Here is an 8986-nt window from a genome sequence, read left to right on the forward strand (position 1 = left end):
CCAGACAATGACGGGTGAGGGGGATTAAACATTTAAACTTTAACACCGATTATGCAAGCACGTGTAAGAACTGTTTTGTTTAGTTTTCTCGCAGCTGGAATTCGGGATCTCGGGGCGAATGCATCAGGAAGAAAACGCAATATTATTATTAAAGTCACTTTACACAAGAGGGGAGCAGGACCAAAAGAAGACGAAGTCAGTGCATTTGTTCCTCTATCTGGTTTCAGAGATCCCCTTTTGCGCTCAAAAAATAAAAAAGGAACCTTGCAAAACAGCTGGATAAATCTTTCTGCAGTATGTGTATTTTAAACATTTTTGCGTTTTTCGCGTTTTGTGTTGATATATATCTTGTAAAAAAATAAAAAATAAAAAATAGGGATGGATATTACCTTAATCCGCGCAATCCCGCAGAGCTGCCCAGGGAAAGTTGATTTGCGTTAATTAGGCTCCCTTGACGCTCGTGCACGGGCATTTCACATGGTTTGTTTCAGTGAATAAACCAGGCTGATGGTTAGCCACAGTATCAAAGAGTTAAAAGGACAAATAAGCAACCGATGCTCGCATTCTCCCATGACAAACCGCCTTTGACTTGAAGGGGTTGGAGTGAGCAATGCCTAAAATCTGATACTGTTGTATAGGGACGCGATATAGGTAGTTTTAGATGACAGCGAGAGAGCGCTCTCCGGGTTTTGCCGCAGGCACTCGCTCAAGGTTGATATCAAAATTCAAAAGAAATATTACTTGTTTATCTCGTGTGAAAAAAGGATAACATTATCATTGTTTCCCCATCAATATCGCTAAAGAATACAACAAAGGCCTCTGTTCTTTTTTTCTCTTTTTTTTTGTAAAATTTTCCAAGCCTTGGTGTTAAACTGATACAATAATAAACAAAATATTCAAGAGAATTTCATGTGGAATGGGAGTGTAGGGAAATGCAATTGCGGCAATCGATGGTGACGACGGTCAGGCAAATGTAACTACTTCTTTTATATAAACTGCAAAAGTTATATAAACTGCAAAAGCCGGTGACAGTGTTTCGCGTGGTAAAGCAGAGTGCATCATGAAATTGACAAGCTCTGTGATAAACATCGATGTATTACCTCCACTGCGGGGAGAATTCCTTTTGATTCTCAAGATGCTTCGTTTTATGCCAATTTGAGCAGCACAAGTTACATTATCTGCTCGCATATCGCCACACGTAATTCAGCAGAGCGATCTGGCTCGTGCTCTCCTTACGATAAGATACGATAAGAAAAGTAATTAATTGCAGCCTCCATCTTACAAATCTACACAGATAGCTGTCGTGTGTGAAGAGTTCCAGCTCATTGGACGGTGTCCAGCCGGAACAGTGTCATCTTAACCCAATACAAACAATTTTCGTCCGGAGATACACGTTATAATGTGCGAAAATTTAAATACAAAAACAAGAATTGTATAAGAAAGGGACACATTTTAGAGGCAAAGAGAAAGCGTTTATTTGCGTTCGGTCTGTCTTCGTGCGGAGGATATTTTTTACAAGCAGTCGAATTGATGACTGACTCAGAGCTGATTTTTTTTCTTGGATAATCAATTGTTTCTGACATCACGTCATGACGGATGAGAGGGTATGTCGGATTGTAAAAAAGCACACAGTTCGCAAACAACTGCAGTCTACATAAATGGTTTTTTTACAAAGGAGATTTTCATGTATCTGGACTATAGAAGCAAATCGTGTAAAGTACTCAGTTCTATATGTTTAGATCGCACGCCTCGTAACCCCAGTAAAGGGCATGCAGAGGAACAGGATAATTAACTAAGGAACTTTGGTTATCATGAGAGAAAATTTTCAAAATCATCTCGACATATTTGCCGCAGATTCTGGAGATTTCTCCTGTAATTAACACATTAATGATAAGAAGAGCAGGTGCTTTTTTATGCTTCTCTTCTGAGGCAAAGAGCTTTTCACAACAACGGTTCTTCCTGCAGTTGCGTTTTATGCTTTCCCCGCAGATGATGTTTTCACACTGCATCTTTCCACGCATGCAACCAAGCGTTCCAGAGACAATTAACGTCGGTGACTGCGTTTCTAGAATAAAGAAATTTCCCTGAACTTTATCTGGCGTGTCCACTGTCATCATGTGCTACCGCAGTTACATGTGCAGCGTGTTCATCTTCGGTAATATTCGATATCCGGCCTATAGATTTTGTTAAGATTTGACAGGGATTAGGAAGATGAAAGATCAACATAAAGGAGAAACGATGGGATATCCTTTATATAATTAGATATTTAATTAAAATAACAAACTCTACAGTTTTTTTAGCTTAATCGTTCGATTTTTACATTTTTCTAAGGCATAAGCGATTTATCTCCGGATATAGAATGAAAACAATCGCGCAGCCCAGTTGATGAAATTATTTTCAATTTCTACAGACATCTGTGTAATTTGGGGGTCCATTCTAAATTCTCACTTCACTGACGTTAATGTCTTCAGCTTCAGTTAGACTATTTTCAGCATACTTAACAAATGTTGGTTTTCAAATATCGACTAGTAATGCCCGCATGGTAGACATGCCACTGTTGGACTCTCTTCGTGCAACCAGCAAAAAGTTACATTCTGCTTGGGTTGGAATATTAATTTTTTCGTAACCTCTAAATTTTTATTCATTTGTTTTTAGTATCTTGTGTGTGTATTGACCAAGGAAAGGTTATATAGCTGTGCAAAATATTTTAAATTGTAGATAAGTATGGATAATAAGATTCTACTCCTTCGAAAAAGATAATAATGAATAAATAAATAAATATATAAATAAAATTAACACTCCGCAACCATTCTTCAAATAAAGTAAGAATGAATTCCATTCACTTTAACTAAACATTTTTTCGTATTATCTTTGCTCCTCAGGGCTATATATGAAAATTAGAGTCCTGCTGTTGGCTAAAGACACGCCCTCGTCCAATTTATACAAAGTGAAAAAATAGGAAAAAATACCGCGTGGCCTGGGATTTTCTTAGTGTAGATTTCGGATGATAATTATTGTGTGAATGTCTGGAAATTTGAGTTAAGCGGTTGAGTTACATCAAATCGATTGGTACTGCACTGGTCTTTGATCGGCAGCATTGATAAACTGGCAGTGAACCGGTATCGATCGCCGTACGCACCTGCCCCAGGTCAGTGAAGCCCGCGGGCTGTTTGGATAAAAAGAACGGCCGCCTCGTTGGTCACCTACCTCTACTTGGGTGCAAGAAAACAAATCCACAGCTATTTTAAACAATGGGAAAAACACCAGAAAAGAAATCCGCGGGTCATAGTGTGCGGTTCAAAAAGAAATCCTTTATAAAACGCTATTTTAAGTTGGCCTCCCGTCGACCTGTTTTGTTTAGCAATAATATTTTATATAAAAACGTAACCTATACACTTGGCCTCATAGTGCACTTGATTTCACGATTTGGAGATTATTAAAGCGACTGTTTCATCTGGAACTGTTTGTCTGGGGGCTAATGCTGGAAAAGAATTGTTGTCAATTCATATTGCGAATTTTCTTTGTGAAGCAGAATATAAAAAAAGATTGCGGATTTTGAAAAATCAATACAATTTTTCGGGTTCACGTGCAGCGGTAAACATCGCAGACGATACTTTTCCAAATTGCGCAAATAGCGTGATGGTGCATCTTATTTTAGAAACGCGCTGGAGCCAAAAATTTGTTAGGCAATCGTAACCTCTGGTAGGAGGTGTGGTTGTGAAATTACCCTCTTATTATGTGAACGATTGCAACTAATACGGACGCTGAAGAAGGGCCCCGCCCGAGGGGAGGCTAACGGGGGTTGATGGACAGGGCTTTCATTCAAGAAATATTTTCTCATGCAATTATCAGCTGTTATGGCTCGCACCTTTTCCCTGTAGCATCGCTGAATACCACGCACTTACTTCTTTACCAAGGTCCCAGGACGCACAGAGAGGGGCGGACGCCGATACAAAATTACGGGGTGTTGCAGGGATGTAATAGATGTAATCATGAGGGGGAGGAGCAATAAGCTAAAGTGTAATGTCAAATTGGTCAGATTTTCCTGCACAGTGATTTGGATAAAAGTCTTTGTCGCCTTTTAAAGACGGTCACACTTTTTGTCTTGCACGACATCCCAAACATTTATAATTCAATTTCTTGTTGAAGGCTTGCCTGGTCGCTTCGTGATATCGTCATCAACATAAATTTATGGTTGAAATATTGTGCACAGCCCACAGAGCAGTTGACAGAAAGTGAGTGGAAATCTAACAGGATAACAATGCTGAATTCAAACATTTCGTGGGCTCTGTATTATGCATATTTGACGTGTATTTATTTACTTTAAATCCCTACAACAACTGAAAACAAATTCAAACCCAACCGACACCTTATTGGCGTTACTGCAAGCAATAAGAGAATACATTTCCCTTCCCATTGTGGTGTCCCGCATATTAAACGCAACACGCCATCTTATCAGTGTAAGATTTCTTAGCAAATATACTCTGGAAAATCAGGACCGTTGCAACCTCCCCGCCTCTGTCACAAAATCACCGAGTCCCCCACGTGAACAATTGCAACATACAACTTGATTTGTTGAAGAAAATGAAAAGCAACTAGACGGCTATTTGCTTTACCTTCAAGCTATAAGGGTGTTCTGTGCCAGATATACGTTGGGTCTGTTTACAGCAAAATTCCTACCTTTCTCAAAAAGGATGAAATGTTTACAACGCGTAGGGAAAAAATAACGAAACAGTGAAAAGAAACGGCGTCATGTAAACTACATCACAAAATATTTCTTTCGACGGAATTTTCACATTGTGGAAATCAATTATTTCCAGATTTGGTCTGGTTTTTGGTCTTTCTGCGAGCCGCCGTCGCGTCTTAAGTCAAGAAAGTCGCCTTTTAGCGTGACATGTGGCGTCTCAATGTGAGAGAAATTCATAATTTTCCAAGAAACAATAATTAAGGTGCACCCTCACGTGCTGCGGGAGTTGACGAAATTGCAGACGCACGCTTCTGAATTGATTACGGGTTCCCTGACCCTGCCGGTGTGGGTCACAGCGTCACGTAAACACTGCCCACCAACAACGATACCGAATACAGGACTTGTCAAATCTTCAATTTTATTTAATCTTTTATATGAAAGGTTATACAAAGTTTGGCGTTCAAAAAAAATTGGGTTAAGTTCTTATGCATACTTACCGAGGCGAAAGGCAATGACGTTTTACGGAAAAAATAACATGTAGATTTTATACTGTTTGAACTTCTACAAAAAGATTTGTATAAAATCAAACCGCTTAAAAATATTTTCATAAAAATTAAAAACCTTTATATTATTATGAAATATTTTTCAAAAAGGATTTACTCTTTATTTAATATAATTAATTGTACGGCGCTGTGATTGCAGTAATGGAAACAGTATTTTATATAAATGAATGTAATCAAAATCAAAATATTTAAACGCGGTATATCCATTAAAAAAAATTTAGGCCCCCCGCTTCCACTACCAGTACGAAGAGTTGGTCCTCCCCGCAAGTACCGAGGCGTGGCAGGTACGGGCGGTACAGACATCATTAAGGAATAAAATGAGCTGTTTAACAACACATAGGGAAACGAGACCAGGCGTAAGCACGGGTAAATTATTTTCGATTATGCGAAATTTGTTTCAAATTTGATCCTACAAGGGCTTGATGATTTTAGATCGTCTAAATCATTAATCTATGTCAGGTACAAACAACCCGAGCCAGTGGATTGTCAATAGTGAACCCCAGTTGAAAAGTAACGGTTCAGGTAATTACAAAAATGACGAACAATTTAAAAGACATAACTAGGCTTGAATTACTGAAGTTCAAACGCTGTGTTTTCAATGGCGAAGAATGTTGTATTCAGGTCGCTGGCTCGTCACCAGTTGGTATCAGTGAACCCTTCTTTAACGCCCTGTTGCAGCGACCGCTCTAAACACGCCGCCCGGACAATACGATGCGGCTCTCGGGGAGCGAGTGGTACACATTCACAATTTACCTCTTATATCAAAGAGAGTTTCTTTAAGATACACGATCTTGTGCAGTGACGCGTTACATCAGGTTTGTTCGCGCATTTTGTGTCGTCTCTGCAATTGAATGCTATAAAAACGCTGAAAATAAAGAAATAAAGAAATCCCTCCCCATATTATTTAAGTGTTTAGATAAGGGATGAATCCACTTCACTGCATGTTTAGAAGCTAACCAAGCTGAAAGCGGCTTAAGTTAATTGTATTAACGCGACGTGCACAGCAATACCTGACAGTCGCGTTACTTTCGCATCTTTGCATCTCTTTGTCAAATTTTCATCTGTATCCAAACAGTGTGGACAGAATATGAATACCAAATCGCTCTTGACTTCTCGCCTAGTGTTCAGACAGAAAAAAAAGAGACGCACATCAAAGATCAGCGCCGCAGTTTAGATATTCAAAACATTTCTGAACAGTATCATCATTCCAGACAAACATTTCTCTCAAAAATACGCTGAAAATCGTGACACATCTTGGGTGTCCTTGTAGCTTGAATCCCCGGCTTCACATTCCACCCATTCCAGTTTGACGAGTTGACAATACCACTGATAACATTGTGGGAATTTGCGTCACTTTCACTGCGAGTATATTACGTGCCCTTTTCGCTTTTCCTTTCACCGAGGATTAGAAAATTTCCAGAAAATCGCTCATTGAGAAAGGGTGGTTTGAAAGGAACTCACTGGCAAAGCTGACTTGAAACTATTTGTCGGCCCTAACAAAGTTCGGCCCTTTCATCAATCAGTCTGCTTATCACGTCGCCGTCGTCTACCCGCTTATAAATAATAATTATTAGTTTTTACAATTTGTCAACATAAATCAACAAAGAAATCAAAGAAGATTTCTGGTTGCGTAGAAAACGACTAGTGAATTTTAAAAGGCTATAGATAGTCCCCTATTATAGACACGGGGCTAATTCCATTGTATCAAAATATAGCGGCATTCATTATTGATAATTCTTATTCGACTTGAATCTTTCATATCTGAATTATTAAAACCCAATAACTGTGAACGAAACATCCTGTCCGAGATTCAACTTTGGACGGGGCGTCCTACTTTCAAAATTTTATATTTAAAACGTTTGGATACTGTGTTCTGAATGAATGAATAAGAAGCTGACATTGGACACTAAGGAAAATGTATCGATGTACCGAAATCCGTTTTTCTTAGTAAATCTCGCCCATAAGAAATTTTCTTCTCCGCCTTCTTTCGTAATTTTTCTATTAGCGGATGACAAAACGGCTTATTATAATACAATGATGTCTTCCCCATTATTTTGACTTCCTAGCCAAGTTCCGTGCCTTTTTGTCAATTCGAAACCATCTTTTGGGTAAACCCTATAATTATTTATTCGCGTCCCCTCGTTGCTTCCTAATTTCGCTTAAATGTGGGGTCCTTCAATACCCGTAACACAAACGACGCAACTATACGTGGGGTTTGTGAGGGAACAATCGTCCGGATATTTTCCCTTCTGTTGGAAAGACTAGATGTTTTGTGGTTGGGTAGGTCCTGTTTTCATCTTTGGTTAGAGCATTATTTGGGGATGAGCTAGTATTTCATTAGAACTATTATACAATCAACGGCGGGACAATGGCCACTACACCTGTGAGTGTCGAGTGAAGGTGACAAACAACAGGAGCCAAGCTACAGGGGGACTACAAGAACTGTAACACACGTGACAAGTGACTCAGATGTTTAATAAAACGAAATGAATATTTAATGAAATATTGTCCTAATTTGCAGTCTTATTTTCTATATTAATTTTCACTTGTGATTTTTTTTTAACAAATTCGTGTTATTTTTCAAATAAAAATTATTTTGAACTTTTAAGACAGCGAAACTAATTTATTTGAAATGATAAATAACACACTCTGGCGGATAACGTTGAGTTAGCAAAATAACATCAACAAAGATGTGCAAATTTCAAGCAAGATGAAAATCTCAAAAATTTCAATTTCCTTCATTAAATGCGTGTCCACAAACTTTTCATTTCATTATGGCAGTGTCCGTGCTGCGGTCCAAATGCTTTCATTTCAATAGATTGTTTGTGCGGTTGTCTCTTCCGCCCTAAGTGTGGTCCATCACTCCCATTGCAAGCCACCTGAAACCCGAGCCACCTTTTATCTCAATGACAGCGCGTCTTCCTTTCCTCTCGAGTTTCTTTGTCAGGAGAGCCAGCGCGTTCAATGGGGGACTGCTGTCAGACGCGCTCACAGGGGAGGGCCATACAACCGGCGTCTTCACTGGTGGGAGGGACAGGGGCGGACGAAACATTTACCACAAAAAAATTTCTAAATTCAAGAATTATTTTTTATCATCCAGCAATATACATTTCTTCGTCATTTTAGCTGTCCCATTAGCGAAGTGCACGGCGTCTGCCGGCAGCCAGCGCGTCTCCTGTGACAGTGTCCGATGGAACACCAACAGTCTGCCAGCGTACCATGAGGTCTATTCATGGCCCATCAGAACGGCACAGTTCGCTGCGCCCCAGTCACAGGCGGCGTGGCGGAAAGCCATTCATCCCACATCTCCATGCCCAAGCATATATTTTATTGACTGCAACTCTTTGGACGAGTCTATAAAGAAGGCTAAAAACCTATGAAAGTGACACTAGGTTGATCTATGCCTAAAAAGGAGCCACATTTGTTATCCTAATGACTGGTTACTGCTAGTTCATGACGGAGCCGGAAAGTAAATCAAAGCGAATCTTGTTTGCTTATTGTCATTTTTTGACGTGCCGGACCTTTGAGTCTCAGATCTCCGCAATGTTAGCACGCAGGAAGGTGGGCGCACACAAGCAACCCAAACACTTCACTCTACAATGGGCAACTATCACCCTATGAAATTTGTTGTTACAATAGCCCTTTCAGTGGCATATTAAAACGCAACCATCTATCTTAACCACAGTGGGGCAAGACCCGTACCTGCCGCAGAATTAAGCACATACCACATATTTCA

This window comes from Lingula anatina, chromosome 1 (genome assembly GCF_051362555.1).
Source record: "Lingula anatina isolate TDL-2025a chromosome 1, LinAna3.0, whole genome shotgun sequence".
In the NCBI taxonomy this organism is placed as follows: domain Eukaryota; kingdom Metazoa; phylum Brachiopoda; class Lingulata; order Lingulida; family Lingulidae; genus Lingula; species Lingula anatina.